Source organism: Pseudophryne corroboree, chromosome 2, assembly GCF_028390025.1.
Source record: "Pseudophryne corroboree isolate aPseCor3 chromosome 2, aPseCor3.hap2, whole genome shotgun sequence".
In the NCBI taxonomy this organism is placed as follows: domain Eukaryota; kingdom Metazoa; phylum Chordata; class Amphibia; order Anura; family Myobatrachidae; genus Pseudophryne; species Pseudophryne corroboree.
Genome location: NC_086445.1, coordinates 5,026,891 through 5,044,474, shown reverse-complemented (window position 1 = coordinate 5,044,474; position 17,584 = coordinate 5,026,891). Strand labels below are relative to the sequence as shown.

Below are 17,584 nucleotides of genomic sequence, written 5' to 3'. Positions count from 1 at the left end.
ATTGTTTGTTGGTTTTTAATATTTCACAGTTACAGGTCTTAATAATAATGAATTAAAAGTTATATTTTATGAAGTCCTTTATTTTTGTGCGCCACTCAAGACCAATCCTTTCCCCTCTCTTGTGAACTAGTTTCCATTTATTGGCATCAATACAGCATGTGGCAGCACCCCACAATCGATTCAAATTTCTGAAATAGATTATGATATGGGGTTAAGAAATATATAAAACATTATACTACTAGTGCAGTAGCTTTCCTTTCCCCAGAACAGTAATATTTTACAAAGGGACAGCGTGTGTAAAAAAGGGTGTGGTCTCACAATGAAGGGGTGTGGCCACACAACAGTACCTCAATCTGCCACAAGAATCTGCGTGTGAATCTGTTTTCACAAATACACATTACCACCAAATTAGCATGATATGGATTTGGTATGCATACTACTAATTAATACTCATCTCCCTGGATACATACAAACTATAGACTGTGATTCTGCGACGGTGTAGCGTTTTATAGAACCTTTTCTGTCTACATTAAAACCTTTCTATTTCTTTATTGAGTGATATGGCTGGGACTCTCCTTCACCATGTTACAAGGATCTGTGATATTTGAATACTAATCTTTTAATAAACCGTAATCGGGTCTTTCTGATACACATGCACAGCCTGATATTTCTCTGTATTCCCTCATGCTTTTCATTTCCCCTACATATGTACCATCATCTACTCCTTAATCAGCTCCTAGCCCTAGCCTGCTGACGCTCTGCTGCGTATTTCAATGTTATGACCGCTGATGCAGCAATGTCTGTATACTGTGTACTAGTCCTACATTGTCTTGTACTGTAAGTCGCTGTTTCCTGTTCTGCTCATTGGTCATGAACTTTGTTATGTGCTGCGGATCCCTTGTGATGTCATATAAATATAATAATATTAACACAAACAGAAAGAGAGAGAGAGAGATGCACATACACATTCATAAGTGTATGTGTGTGTATATATATATATATATATATATATATATATATTGTGACAAGGATCACAAACACGAGGTCTCAGATGAACACGTTCAGTGTTTATTTTGAACAGCAGGTCACCAAATAGCAATGTAACCCCCCCTTTAATCCCAGGGGTATATGGGCTACCTACAATACTACCAATGTGCTTCCGCCCAAGCTTAACTTAAGTTTGAATTACTTTACTTTACTTTGATTTGCTGGGCTGGCTTATTCCCTATGCTAAATAATTTACTCACACTCCATTTATTAGCATTTCAAATAAATGTGATAGTATTTAATTGGAATAAAGTAATATAATATCCATGGGTAGTAATATAACAATAGAATACAATTTGGAAATTACCCTCTTCCCTTCTAATCCTACCCTCAAGGTCTATACAGTTTACATGCATACAATACAAAAATTACCTTTACCTTTGAGGTAGCCACCTGAATTCTCCTTGGATTATAATAATAAATGTGAATAATCTGAGGTGAATACCCGGGTCACTCAAATAAAATGTCATGCGTGACACATCTTCTCATACAAATACATTTATCTTGTTAAATGAATGGCTGTAAGAACAATACATACATGTGTATATAGTTTAAAGGGCTAAACAAGCAATACTTTGTCCTTCCCCAATAGTGTTCAATGTACATAAATAAAGAATATTTCAATATGCTGCCGGTATTCCTAAAGTTCCAGCTAAATATCCAAATTGCTGGCTGTGAGGTTTCCGCAGAATAAAGTACCGTCTACCTTGCCAGACAAGTTTGTATTTATGTCAATAAGGTTTCTCTCCTGGCTGTATCCAATATATAACTGTTCAGTCTGGCTGAGCTCCCAGAGTCTAGAAGTTACTTTGGCCAGACTGAAGTGATACTCTAAATTGTAACTATTATGTTGCCACAGTATTGATTAGCCCGTCTGGCAGCACAACTGCTGTTATGCTGTGTGTGTGTTTTCCTGTTGAAGTAATCCTGGACTTGTACTGGATCTACTGTGGGTAGATGAATTGACTTTCTTGCACTTCCTCTCTGTAATCAATGTGTTGTGGTTAAATTATTATTACAGTTCCTTAGGAGCTATCTGAGCATTGTAGTTTGTGTCTATGAGTGTCGCTGATCAGTGCAAGTTGCTTAGCTCTCACCCAGTCCACGATTAGCTGCGCTCTCTCTCTCTCTCTCTCTCTCTCTCTCTCTCTCTCTCTCTCTCTCCCTCTCTCGGCTGCACTGGATGAGACTGTTTCTGCTCTCCCTCAACTCTTGTCTCTAGCGCTAGACACTTCTGTCCCTCAGCTCTGCTATGCCTCGTCTCTCAATAGAGCTGTTCCTCACTTGGCATTAACATCCAAGGTAGGCTCAGGTCTCCTGTTTAGTGTTTACAGCAAGCAGCTACAGGAGGCAGGGATACCCTTGATGTGCCCATCCTATGCATGGAGAGCAGCCTTCCTACTCCCCTAGCTACACCATAGGGTTGCTTGGAGGAACAGGACCTACAAACCTCCTGGAAAGGGCATCGGCATTGAGGTGCTGTTTCCCCGGATGATGCCTCACCTCAAACTTAAATGGACGCAAAGCCAAAAACCAACGGGTCACACGAGCATTCACCTCTTTGTTTGTATGCATCCACTGTAAGGGTGCATGGTCTGTGACCAACAAAAACTCTTGTCCCAATAAATAATATCTTAATGACTCAACTGCCCATTTAATGGCCAAGCACTCCTGCTCTACAGTTGAGTACCTGCGCTCCCTGGGCAATAATTTATGGCTCAGGTAGAGGATGGGCTTCTCCTCTCCATCTACCTCTTGGGATAGGACTGCTCCTAATCCTGTCCCAGGGGCATCCGTTTGGAACACAAATTGCTTTTTAAAGTCAGGAGCTTGTAAGACAGGCTCAGTACACAAAGCTCGTCTTAAATCTTGCCAAGCAGTTTCCACTGGTCCAGACCACGTTCTCTTGTCTGGGAATTGTTTTTTAAGACATTCGGTTAGTGGAGCCACTCTAGCTGCGAAATCTCGAATTAACCTGCGATAATATTCCAACTAAACCGAGAAATGTCCTAAGTTGTGATTTACATTTAGGTCTGGACCAGGTGAGGACTGCTTCTACCTTACTAGGCTGAGGTTTAACCTGTCCTCTGCCCAAAATGTACCCCAAATACTTGGCCTCAATCATACCAATGGCACATTTCTTAGGGTTGGTGGTAAACCCGTGTGCTCGTAGAGACTGTAAAAGGGCTTCTACCTTTGGTAGGTGTGACTCCTAATCAGAGCTGAAAATAACAATGTCATCTAAATATACAGCCGCATATTCCCTGTGGGGCCGCAGCAACTTATTTATAGCTCTCTGGAAGGTTGCTGGGGCACCATGTAAACCAAATGGGAGAATTTTATATTGGAATAAGCCTTCTAGAGTAGAGAAAGCTGTTTTTGCCTTAGCAGCTTCTGTTAATGGAATCTGCCAATAACCTTTTGTCAAATCAAGTGTAGTGAGATATTGACTATTGGCTAAATTTTCTACCAATTCATCCACCCGGGGCATAGGGTAAGAATCAAACCGGGACACTTGATTTAATTTACGAAAGTCATGGCAGAACCGTCAGGCACCTGAAGGATTTGGTACTAGGACAATTGGATTATTCCACTCACTGGTGGATTCCTCTATAACCCCTAGGCGTAACATCTCTTCCACCTCCTGCTTTACCGTTGCCCGCTTCGCTTCGTGTATGCGATATGGCCTCTGTTTAATGACCACCCCGGGTGGAGTCACATCATCATGTTGGATGATCTGTGTCTTTCCCGGAATGGCAGAAAACACATCTTGGTAGCGTTTCACCAAGTTCACCACTTCCCATTTCTGTTCAGGAGTAAGCGTGACTTCCATGGGTACCTGGCATTCTGAAATCTTCTTAGCTACCAAAGTGGGCCGATTGGCAGTTTCCTTCCAGGGTTTTAACAGGTTTACATGGTAGACTTGTACCTCCCTCCTTCTACCCTCCTGTCGGACCCTGTAATTGACCGGATCCACTGCCTCGATGATCTCATAGGGGCCCCGCCATTGTGCATACATCTTGCTTTCTGTGGTGGGCACCAGCACTAACACTTTATCTCCCAGATTAAAGGACCGGTTGACTGAGGTGACGTCATACCTCTGTTTCTGACGTTGTCGGGCTCTTTCCATGTGTTCGTTCAGTAGTGGCACAATCTGCATTAGACGGCCGTATAACTGGGCCACAAACTGAACGACATTAGGGTCGTGGCATGGTTGTTCTTCCCACCCTACTTTTAAGAGATCTAGAATTCCTCTGGCCTGTCTCCCATAGAGGAGCTCAAAGGGACTAAACCCTGTAGAGGATTGGGGTACCTCTCTGACCACAAACATCAAGTAAGGTAGGAGCAGATCTCAATCTCGTTTTTCTTGTGACACTGTTATTTTTAGCATTTGCTTAAGGGTTTTATTAAATCTTTCTACCAGGCCATCTGTCTGTGGGTGGTACACCGAGGTGGTAATCCTGTCTATGTTTAGCAACCGACATAAAGCTTTCATAAGTTTAGACACGAAATGTGTACCTGTTAGGATCTCCTGCTCTGTGCTGCCACATCGCCATGGCAACCGGGAGGCAAGTGTTAGCGAAGTAACCTGAGCGCAGCTGATACTCCGGTCCGGGTTTTTACTGTGTAGTGGTTACAGGCTCTGTGCACGGCAGGGAATCCGGCGCTGGTTTTGTGCTCACAGTCTGTGAGGTCTGAGTGGGGCGTGGACAGCACCTGCTATATAAACCATCCTCTCAGGCTAGGCAAATGCTGCTGAATCTTTGTTTGTTAGTCAGTTCCAGAGAGTTAGCTAGTACTGTGTGACTTTGTATTTACTTGTTGCTTACTGCGAATAGGCCTTGGGATTCGGTACTTCATTCTGCCAATCCGGACCTAGCAGTAAGACTGGAGTCAGTTGTTTGACCTGCTGGGGTTCTTTTGCTATTCTGTGAACCCAGCAGGTTTGCGGCTGTACTCTCAGACCTGCCTGCTTAATCCTCCCTCACTGTGCAGGGCGTCCAGGTGTCAGTTTAGTGGCAGTAAGCTGAACCTGTGCCCTGCAAGTGGGGGTTAGGATTGTGGATACTCTCCTTGTGTCTATATTTCTATCTCTGACCAAGGAGTTTATTCCCACACCCGTTGGTAACCCTTTGGGGTTTTTTCTGTTGCTCTTAGCAACATCATTTCAGGTGCTCCACATGTGAAATCACTACACATCGCTTCATTGTCCGCTCTATTCCATCTGAGCATTCCTGACACTAGGGAGACACCCAATTCCTGAGCCTTTGAGCTTCTCCGTTCACTTTGTGTTTATTAGTTATTCCATCACCTCCTGTGTATGTTATGTTATACTGTCTGTGAGTTCGTTTGCTTCGCTTCCCTCTCTGTTCATACACCGGTATACTCCTGTTAGCACTGGTGTGCGTAACAGTACCTTGGTCCGTTAAGACCTCTTTCGGTATTCCTAACCGGGTATACATACATGGTTAGTAGTTCTCTGGCAATAGCGCTAGATTTCATATTGCGCAGGGGTATAGCCTCTGGGTACCTGGTGGCATAATCAACTACCACCAATATGTATTGGTGCCCTCGAGCAGATTTTTCCACTGGCCCTATCAGATCCATACCAATCCGCTCAAAAGGTATGGAAATGATAGGGAGGGGAACCAGTGGAGCTCTAAACTCTGGCCATGGGGCTGTCCTCTGGCAGACTGGGCATTCCTGACAAGGGCCCTCATTCCGAATTGTTCGCTCGTTCTTTTCCTTCGCATCGGTGCGATTAGTTGCAAACTGCGCATACGCAATGTTCGCAGTGCGTCTGCGCCAAGTAATTTTGCACAAAAGTTTGGTATTTTACTCACGGCTTAACAAAGATTTTTCATCGTTCTGCTGATCGTAGTGTGATTGACAGGAAGTGGGTGTTTCTGGGCGGAAACTGGCAGTTTTATGGGCGTGTGCGAAAAAATGCAGGCGTTTCAGGGAAAAACGCGGGAGTGGCTGGAGAAACAGAGGAGTGTCTGGGCGAACGCTGGGTGTGTTTGTGACGTCAAACCAGGAATGAAAAGGACTGAACTAATCGCAGTGGCAGAGTAAGTCTCGAGCTACTCAGAAACTGCTAAGAAGTGTCTATTCGCAATTCTGCTAATCTTTCGTTCGCAATTCTGCAAAGCTAAGATACACTCCCAGTAGGCGGCGGCTTAGCGTGTGCATTTCTGCAAAAAGTAGCTAGCGAGCGAACAACTCGGAATGAGAGCCAATACCTCTTAACGGAAGCATAGATGCCGGGCCAAAAGAACCTCAATTGCATGCGTTGGAGTGTTTTCTCCTCCCCTAGATGGCCACCCCACAAATGTGTATGGGCAGCTTCTAACACCAACCGCTCCAGTTTTTGGGGAACCAAGAGCTGATCTAACTTTTTCCCTTGTAAAGTAATGACACGATATAGCAAAAAATTTTCCAAAACAAAATATGGTACACCCACGGATGGTGAAGCATTAACTACCCGCCGTTAACTACTTTAACAGTCTCAAAGGCGTGTACCAAATTGCTGTCCTTGCGTTGATCTCTCCCTAAGTCCTGCAGTGATATCTTCTCACCAACTGGGTTCCAATGGGCCTTGGACTCTAGGGGTCATTCAGAGTTGATCGCTTGCTGACGATTTTTGCAGCGCAGCGATCAGGCAAAAAAACGGTATTTATGCGCATGTGTATGGGTCGCAATGCGCACGAGCGTCGTACGGGTACAAAGCCCGTTGTGGTTGTGCACAGGATCTAGCAAAGTTTTTCTTTGCACTGATGGCCGCAAGAAGATTGACAGGAAGGGGGCGTTTCTGGGTGTCAACTGACTGTTTTCAGGGAGTGTTTGCAAAAACGCAGGCATGTCTAAAAAAAACGCAGGCATTGCTGGGCATTCGCTGGGCAGGTGTATGACGTCAAATCCGGACACGAATAGGCTGAGGTGATAGCTAGCGAGCGATCAACTCGGAATGACCCCCTCAGTCTCTTGTGGTGGTTTAGGATCGGCAGCCTCTCTCCTGGATGCTAGACTTTGGTAGTCTCTGGTCTCTGGCTTCTGAGTTGTTTCGGTGGTTGATGGTTTGTTGGTAGCATGCCAGGTAACCAGCTCCTGCAGCAATGGAAAGTCCCGGCCCAGGATCAGCGGATACGGGGGTCTGGAGGTCACCGCTGCTACCACCTTTAACGATCGACCTTGAACAGTAGACACGTGGGCACTCCTCCTCATCACCATGGACACACAACACCCTGACAGGAGGCTGGAACTTGTCAGCTCCCGGAGGAACCACGTTGGCCGTGACAATGGTGAGCTCACTGCCGGTATCCACCCGGGGCATAAATCTACCGGTTTTCCACCTGTACCTGCAGCCGAAACAGGGAGGACTCTGTCTGGTATACCTCCGCCGCCGCCATGCTTACCAACGGCAGAGCCGTTTTCCACGCACTGCAATCCATCGGCTCGCCCTGTTTTGGGCAGTCCCGCCGCACATGACCAGGCTCGCCGCACTCAAAGCACACTAAGGGAGGCGGAACCTTTGGTTTAACTACTGGGACCTGAGTTCTGGGTTTAGGTGGTTGCCCGTATCCTGACCTGTCTTTACTCTACTTTCCCAGCATCAGGTGACGCTCAATCACCACCGCCTCAAATGTCTGGGGGGGCCACTGCTGCACCGAGCGGTCTAACACCCACATAGCCTGGTCCAGTGCGACTACTTCCACAATCTGTACTGCTGAGTTTTTATCCGGCTGCAACCAGGCCCTTGCCAGTTGGGCTAGTCTGGCCAGCTGAATCCTAGGTGGCTCCGAGCCCTCCAGCCGCCACTCATGGAATTCCTGGGCTTTGCTGGGCCCTGTCACTCCAATCCTATCCAGTATAGCCTTTCTCAGGGCAGGATAGGAGCGTGCCTCAGCCACAGTCATGTCCACATACACCCGCTGTGCCTCCCCTGCCAGACCATTCCTCCGCAGGCCATCCCAACCGCGTGGCCGTGCGCTCAAACGTGCAAAGGAATGCCTCTATATCATCCGCTGGGGTGAGCTTTAGTAGCCTTTCCCGCTCTGGCTCAGATTTTTTTAGCACCTATAACTCATCGCACAACATCTGAATTGGAGTTTGCTGTCTTTCAGCCTGGGTTCGTTGCCCCTCATGTAACATCTGAATGTATATTAGGTTGGGGTATGTAGATGTTGTCATTATGGATATAATAGAATGAATATAAAAGGTGTTTGTGACTCACTCTCTTGGTCCAGGTGATAATCTGAGTTTCGGTGAAGGTGTCGTACGACTCCTGGAAATAGTTCTGCAGTTTCTCCTTGATGAGGGAAATGGTGATTTTGGAAGAACCAAGATTTGCCACCTCTGAGATTATGTTTGCAACACGCCCGGATCCTTCCACGATGACACATGGGGTGTTATTACACATGGAGTTGTATATGGTCTGCAGAAAGGACAATGTGGACATTGGGGAAATGGGTTACAGGAAAATAAAGCAGATACATCTATATCCTGAGGAGACCAAGAAAATATCACCCAGCATTATCCTCTCCCTGTCATCATTATCTCAGCATCAGTAGTAATGTCACAGTTACCATCTTCCATCATCTGTCTTCTGACACAAATCCTCATCTCTAACCTGCAATTTTATCACATGTCTTTCTGCTTCCTAATTACATACTTGTTATAAAAAACAATATAAGACAGATCATGTGTATCAGCAGTGGTGCAAGTAGAAAAAATGTCTTACGGGTACTGTGTGCGCGTGCCAAAGGCATGCGCCAAAAATGGGTGTGACCAAATGCCACATGGGGCGTGGCCGATGACAATGGGGGCGTGATACACATATGGGGGGAGGGGCAGATACACGTTGCCCCACAGTGCCAGATATACATTGCCCCCACAGTGCAAGATACACATTGCCCCCACAGTGCAAGATACACATTGCCCCCACAGTGCCAGATACACATTGCCACACAGTGCCAGATACACATTACCCCACAGTGCCAGATACACATTACCCCACAGTGCCAGATATACATTGCCGCAGAGTGCCAGATACACATTACCCCACAGTGCCAGATATACATTGCCCCACAGTGCCAGATACACATTGCTCCTAGAGTGCCAGATACACATTGCTTTACAGTGCCAGATATACATTGCCCCAGAGTGCCAGATACACATTGCCGCAGAGTGCTAGATACACATTACCCCACAGTTCCAGATATACATTGCCTCACAGTGCCAGATATACATTGCCCCGGAGTGTCAGATACATATTGCCCCACAGTGCCAGATACACATTGCCCCAGAGTGCCAGATACACATTGCCCCCAGTGTCAGATATACATTGCCCCACAGTGCCAGATATACATTGCCCCACAGTGCGAAATACACATTGCCCCACAGTGCCAGATACACATTGCCCCAGAGTGCCAGATACACATTGCCCCCAGTGTCAGATATACATTGCCCCACAGTGCCAGATATACATTGCCCCACAGTGCCAGATACACATTGCCCCAGAGAGCCAGATACACATTACCCCACAGTGCCAGATATACATTACCCCACAGTGCTAGATACACATTACCCCACAGTGCCAGATACACATTGCCCCCAGAGTGCCAGATACACATTGCCCCACAGTGCCAGATATACATTGCCTCAGAGTGCCAGATATACATTGCCCCACAGTGCCAGATATACATTGCCCCACAGTGCCAGATACACATTGCCCCACAGTGCCAGATATACATTGCCCCACAGTGCCAGATACACATTGCCCCACAGTGCCAGATATACATTGCCCCACAGTACCAGATATACATTGCCCCACAGTGCCAGATACACATTGCCCCACAGTGCCATATACACATTGCCTCACAGTGCCAGATACACATTGCCTCACAGTGCCAGATACACATTGCCCCAGACTGCCAGATACACATTACCCCACAGTGCCAGATATACATTACCTCACAGTGCCAGATATACATTGCCCCAGAGTGCCAGATACACATTGCCCCAGAGTGCCAGATACACATTACCCCACAGTGCCAGATATACATTGCCCCACAATGCCAGATACACATTGCCCCACAGTGCCAGATACACATTGCCCCAGACTGCCAGATACACCTTGCCCCCAGTGCCAGATATACATTGCCCCACAGTGCCAGATATACATTGCCCCACAGAGCCAGATACACATTGCCCCACAGTGCAGATACACATTGCCCCAAGAGTGCCAGATACACATTGCCCCACAGTGCCAGATACACATTGCCCCACAGTGCCAGATATACATTGCCTAACAGTGCCAGATACACATTTCCCCCAGAGTGCCATATACACATTGTCCCACAGTGCCAGATACACATTGCCCCACAGTGCCAGATACACATTGCCTCACAGTGCCAGATACACATTGCCCCCAGTGTCAGATATTCATTGCCCCACAGTGCCAGATATACATTGCCCCACAGTGCCAGATACACATTGCCCTACAGTGCAGATACACATTGCCCCCAGAGTGCCAGATATACATTGCCCCCAGTGCCAGATACGGAAATGCCCCCACAGTGCCAGATCTGCCCCCAGTGCCAGATATGCCCCAGTGCCAGATACACATGTCTTCCCAGTGCCAGATATGCCCCCATTGCCAGATACACATGTTCCCCCAGTGCCAGATATCCCCCCAGGGCCAGATACACATGTCTTCCCAGGGCCAGATATGCCCACAATGCCAGATATCCCCCAGTGCCAGGTATACTTGCCCCCCCAGTGCCAGACATGCCCCCCCCTGCTCAACGCTGCTGCTCGCCGCTGCTGTCCTGTCTGTGTGAGGGGAGGAGAGTGCAGCCTGCGCCTCTCCTTCCACTCAGTCTCCGGCGAGTGCGGGTGTCTTAATTCAATTCAGCGCCGATCCGTGAGCCGCTGTGTATCAGCTATATAATCACTTATTCAAATAAATACAGTATATGGTGGCATTATCAAAGTAGATGGCAGTAGTGGGCCATAGATTCTGTGTGGGGCTGGGGGGATCCACCCACACAGAGAAGAAATAGGAGGTGTGATCGCACCTAATGACTGCAGAGTGGAGACAGTCCAGGAGAGACTGCTGCAGCCAGGTGAAGTGCTGCCGCCTGTGTATACAGACCAGGAGAGACTGCTGCAGCCAGGTGAAGTGCTGCCGCCTGTGTATACAGACCAGGAGAGACTGCTGCAGCCAGGTGAAGTGCTGCCGCCTGTGTATACAGACCAGGAGAGATTGCTGCAGCCAGGTGAAGTGCTGTCGCCTGTGTATACAGACCAGCAGAGACTGTTGCAGCCAGGTGAAGTGCTGCCGCCTGTGTATACAGACCAGGAGAGACTGCTGCAGCCAGGTGATGTGCTGCGCCTGTGTATACAAACCAGGAGAGACTGCTGCAGCCAGGTGAAGTGCTGCCGTCTATATATACAGACCAGGAGAGACTGCTGCAGCCAGGTGATGTGCTGCGCCTGTGTATACAAACCAGGAGAGACAGCTGCAGCCAGGTGAGGTGCTGCCGTCTATATATACAGACCAGGAGAGACTGCTGCCGTCAGGTGAAGTGCTGCTGCCTGTGTATACAGACCAGGAGAGACTGCTGCTGCCAGGTGAAGTGCTGCCGCCTGTGTATACAGACCAGGAGAGACTGCTGTAGCCAGGTGATGTGCTGCCGCCTGTGTATACAGACCAGGAGAGACTACTGCAGCCAGGTGAAGTGCTGCCGCCTGTGTATACAGACCAGGAGTGACTGCTGCAGTCAGGTGAAGTGCTGCCGCCTGTGTATACAGACCAGGAGAGACTGCTGCAGACAGGTGAAGTGCTGCCGCCTGTGTATACAGACCAGGAGAGACTGCTGCAGCCAGGTGAAGTGCTGCTGCCTGTGTATACAGACCAGGAGAGACTGCTGCAGCCATGTGAAGTGCTGCCGCCTGTGTATACAGACCAGGAGTGACTGCTGCAGTCAGGTGAAGTGCTGCCGCCTGTGTATACAGACCAGGAGAGACTGCTGTAGCCAGGTGAAGTGCTGCCGCCTGTGTATACAGACCAGGAGAGACTGCTGCAGACAAGTGAAGTGCTGCGCCTGTGTATACAGACCAGGAGAGACTGCTGCAGCCAGGTGAAGTGCTGCCGCCTGTGTATACAGACCAGGAGAGATTGCTGCAGTCAGGTGAAGTGCTGCTACCTGTGTATACAGACCAGGAGAGACTACTGCAGCCAGGTGAAGTGCTGCCGCCTGTGTATAAAGACCAGGAGAGACTGCTGCAGTCAGGTGAGGTGCTGCCGCCTGTGTTTACAGACCAGGAGAGACTGCTGTAGCCAGGTGATGTGCTGCCGCCTGTGTATACAGACCAGGAGAGACTACTGCAGCCAGGTGAAGTGCTGCCGCCTGTGTATACAGACCAGGAGTGACTGCTGCAGTCAGGTGAAGTGCTGCCGCCTGTTTATACAGACCAGGAGAGACTGCTGCAGACAGGTGAAGTGCTGCGCCTGTGTATACAGACCAGGAGAGACTGCTGCAGCCAGGTGAAGTGCTGCCGCCTGTGTATACAGACCAGGAGTGACTGCTGCAGTCAGGTGAAGTGCTGCCGCCTGTGTATACAGACCAGGAGAGACTGCTGCAGCCAGGTGAAGTGCTGCCGCCTGTGTATACAGACCAGGAGAGACTGCTGCAGACAGGTGAAGTGCTGCGCCTGTGTATACAGACCAGGAGAGACTGCTGCAGCCAGGTGAAGTGCTGCCGCCTGTGTATACAGACCAGGAGAGATTGCTGCAGTCAGGTGAAGTGCTGCTACCTGTGTATACAGACCAGGAGAGACTACTGCAGCCAGGTGAAGTGCTGCCGCCTGTGTATACAGACCAGGAGAGACTGCTGCAGTCAGGTGAGGTGCTGCCGCCTGTGTATACAGACCAGGAGAGACTGCTGCAGCCTCAAAGAAACTGAGGGGGGGGGGGGGGGGGGGGAGACGGATAGTGGTGCTAAACAATTATAATTTGCTTCCTAGCACAATGTCCCCAACTTCTTTATTCCAGATATATTATTTGCTTGACTCCATCACTCTGGCAGGGGTACTCCATCACTCTGGCAGGGGTACTCCATCACTCTGGCAGGGGTACTTCATCACTCTGACAGGAGTACTCCATCACTCTGACAGGGGTACTCCATCACTCTGGCAGGGGCACTCCATCACTCTGGCAGGGGTACTTCATCACTCTGGCAGGGGTACTCCATCACTCTGGCAGGGGTACTCCATCACTCTGGCAGGGGTACTTCATCACTCTGACAGGAGTACTCCATCACTCTGACAGGGGTACTCCATCACTCTGGCAGGGGCACTCCATCACTCTGGCAGGGGTACTTCATCACTCTGGCAGGGGTACTTCATCACTCTGACAGGAGTACTCCATCACTCTGACAGGGGTACTCCATCACTGTGGCAGGGGTACTTCATCACTCTGGCAGGGGTACTCCATCACTCTGGCAGGGGTACTTCATCACTCTGGCAGGGGTACTCCATCACTCTGGCAGGGGTACTTCATCACTCTGGCAGGAGTCCTTCATCACTCTGGCAGGGGTACTCCATCACTCTGGCAGGGGTACTTCATCACTCTGGCAGGGGTACTCCATCACTCTGACAGGAGTACTCCATCACTCTGACAGGGGTACTCCATCACTCTGGCAGGGGCACTCCATCACTCTGGCAGGGGTACTTCATCACTCTGGCAGGGGTACTTCATCACTCTGACAGGAGTACTCCATCACTCTGACAGGGGTACTCCATCACTGTGGCAGGGGTACTTCATCACTCTGGCAGGGGTACTTCATCACTCTGACAGGAGTACTCCATCACTCTGACAGGGGTACTCCATCACTGTGGCAGGGGTACTTCATCACTCTGGCAGGGGTACTCCATCACTCTGGCAAGGGTACTTCATCACTCTGGCAGGGGTACTCCATCACTCTGGCAGGGGTACTTCATCATTCTGGCAGGAGTACTTCATCACTATGGCTGGAGTACTTCATCACTCTGGCAGGGGTATTTCACCACTCTGGCAGGAGTACTCCATCAGTCTGGCAGGGGTACTCCATCACTCTGGCAGGGGTACTCCATCACTCTGGCAGGGGTACTTCATCACTCTGGCAGGGGTACTCCATCACTCTGGCAGGGGTACTTCATCATTCTGGCAGGAGTACTTCATCACTATGGCTGGAGTACTCCATCACTCTGGCAGGGGTATTTCACCACTCTGGCAGGAGTACTCCATCAGTCTGGCAGGGGTACTCCATCACTCTGGCAGGGGTACTCCATCACTCTGGCAGGGGTACTCCATCACTCTGGCAGGGGTACTCTGGCAGGGGTACTCCATCACTCTGGCAGGGGTACTCCATCACTCTGACAGGAGTACTCCATCACTCTGACCGGGGTACTCCATCTTTCTGGCAGCAGTACTCCATCACTCTAGCAGGAATACAGCATCTCCCTGGCAGGAATAGTCCATCACTCTGGCAGGAGTCCTCTATCTCTCTGGTAGGAGTACTACTGTACATCTATGTGTGATTTTGCCTCCTCATAATGGCATACAAAGCCATATTGTACAGATAATGACAATGAGAACGCTAATTACTGATTTTCTGACACTACCACGGGGCTCCCATCAGGATTTCAGCATAAAACTAGAACAATAACCAACGAGATCAAAGACACGTCAGGAACTGGCAGGACAGTAACATCTAGACGTAGATCTATGATGGGACAGGTGTCCAGTATCTCACAGACTGGAGGTCATGTTCCCGTGCAGCAATAGATGGAGCTGACGCAGGTCATTGTAATCACATCCCAGAGTCAGCACTGAAAGGACCAGTGTCGGCAGCTCAGTGTAGCGACCACATGGGGTGTAGACAGCTCTGGGGATCAGCACTAATGAGGCCACCAGAGAACGGGACATACAGTAGATACAATGTGAGGGGCACACATGGTTCTAGTGATACTCACATCAAGGGTATCAGGGCACCCGTCCAGCACCACACACACTGTAGGGATCTCTATAGTAGTCTCTGAAATACATAATAACATGATTTTATGAAGGACAATCCCATTCCAGACTTGTATTACTAGATTACTGTATGTTCATTAATAATAGCTTATCCTAAAGATTATATGATAAGATGATTTAGATGATACGATACATTTACTGTCATTATCAAAAAAAATGTGACAATGAATTTCAGTTTGTACAACACACCAGACAATGGTAAAAAGTTAGGACATAGGTATAAAAAGAGCACACAATAACACACATGTGAGAGATGACACATTGCTCACAATGAACGTTTAGCATGCGCACGGCAGTTGGGAAGAAGCTGTTCTGTAGATGATTCGTGCGTGTCTTCACTGATCTAAAACACTTGCCAGAGGGCAACTTAGTAAAAAGATAAGCAGACGAATGGCTAGAATCAGACAGTATACTCCTAGCTCTATTTATTAATCGTGCTGCAAAGAGATCTGCAGCTGTACCCCAATAATTTTACCAGCTGAGCGAACTAAGCGCTATAGCTCTCCTTGCTCGCGGGCGTACAGTTTCCATACCAGGCTATGATTCCATGGGTTAGAAAACTCTCAATTGCACATCTATAAAAATGATTTAATGTACTAAGACCCACATAGGCAACCTTAAGACGGCGAAGGAAAAATATATGTTGTTTATATTATAAGACGTATTCGATACTGTATGATTTGTGTGAAACAGTAGAGTATTAGAGTATGCTGAGGAAATATGTGCCTGAGAGATATGGTCCCTCATTCCGAGTTGTTCGCTCGCTAGCTGCTTTTAGCAGCATTGTACACGCTAGGCCGCCGCCCTCTGGGAGTGTATCTTAGCTTCGCAGAATTGCGAACGAAAGATTAGCAGAATTGCGAATAGAAATTTCTTAGCAGTTTCTGAGTAGCTCGAGACTTACTCCTACACTGCGTTCAGCTCAGCCCATTTCATTCCTGGTTTGACGTCACAAACACGCCCTGCGTTCGGCCAGCCACTCCCCCGTTTCTCCAGACTCTCCCGCATTTTATCCTGGCACGCCTGCATTTTTCCACACACCCCCAGAAAACAGTCAGTTTCCGCCCAGAAACACCCACTTCCTGTCAATCACACTCCGATCACTTCAACGATGAAAATTTTTGTTTGGACGTGAGTAAATCTACGAAGTTTTGTGCTAAAATACTTAGCGCATGCGCACTGCGTACCATGCGCATGCGCATTTTTGCCTTAATCGCTTTGTCGCGAAAATCGGCAACGAGCGAACAACTCGGAATGACCCCCATAGTCAATTACAGTTTAGAATGAGCCACAAAGCTGGTGTCTGTACTTTTAGCCCAACAACGTGGGTGGTCTTCAGTATGCCGACTGTCGGGATCCCAGTGCACAGTATACCGGCGCCGGAATCCCGACAGCCGGCATACAGACACTTTTTCTCCCTCGTGGGGGTCCACGACCCCCCTGGAGGGAGAATAAAATAGTGTGGCGTGCGTAGCGCACCACAGTGTCGGTATGCTGGCGGTCGGGGTCCGTTATGCTGGTCGCCGGGTATCTGACTTATTTTCAGGCAAGGATCTTGGTGCTAGAGTTGGTCACCAGTCTGAATGCTGATTTATCACCTTTATCCCTAAGTTTCTCCAGACCAAATCCAGTTTCATCCACTTGTCCAAATAAGGGACTTCCATCTGTTGATTCCAAGGAAGGACTTCTGTCTACTGGTTCCAAGGAGAAACTGCAGTCTGCTACCTCAGCAAGGGGTTCCCAATCTTTTGCCAAGGCTCTGATTCCATTATTTTGCATGAATTATCTAATCACAGAGCCACTTCTCGTGTAGCTAACTCCTTCCAAAAGCTTTCTGAAAAAAATCATTTCCTCACCTCAACCAGTATTCACTCAGACAGATTTAATTTCTGCTACAGAGTTCTTTATTTGAATCTCTACTCAGAAGTTCGGTTGATACTCCAAAGACTTTAAAATCAGAATTATCAAAGTTAATCTTCTTAGGGAAAGTTCCTGGTCCTGTTCTCCCGATCAAAGTCCACCAACCAGTTTTAGGAAAAAGTTTGTTTCATCATTCTGTGGATAATTCAAGTGCCCTTACTCACTGGCATCAAGATGTTCTTGCCATGTTATGAGAGGTTGAGAAGGATACAGTAAGAAGAGTGTCAAACAAGCATGAATCACAATTTGAAGATGTATCGATCGCGTCTGTTCCTTTGTGTCCTATATTTGGTCCTATTCAATTCCCTGAGTCTTTGACCAATGCCCAGTCTTCCATTACCTTTCATGGGAATCTTGATCAATTCTGTGATCTGATACATCAATGTCAAAATTATTTTCAAACTGCATCTCTGGTTCCTGCCACTCTAGACTCTGTAGTACCATCTTTCAGCCCTCAAAGGGAAAGCCTAAGGATGGGCTAATTCATTTATGAGTCCAAGGATCCAGTGCTTCAAAATTTTTAGAGGCCTTCTTTGA

At 48.1% G+C, this 17,584-nt stretch overlaps 1 pseudogene; it reads right to left on the bottom strand.

The window, feature by feature from the left end:
- The window catches only part of LOC134987843 (transient receptor potential cation channel subfamily M member 2-like), a 539,791-nt pseudogene that overhangs the window by 405,471 nt on the left and 116,736 nt on the right, over nt 1-17,584 (bottom strand).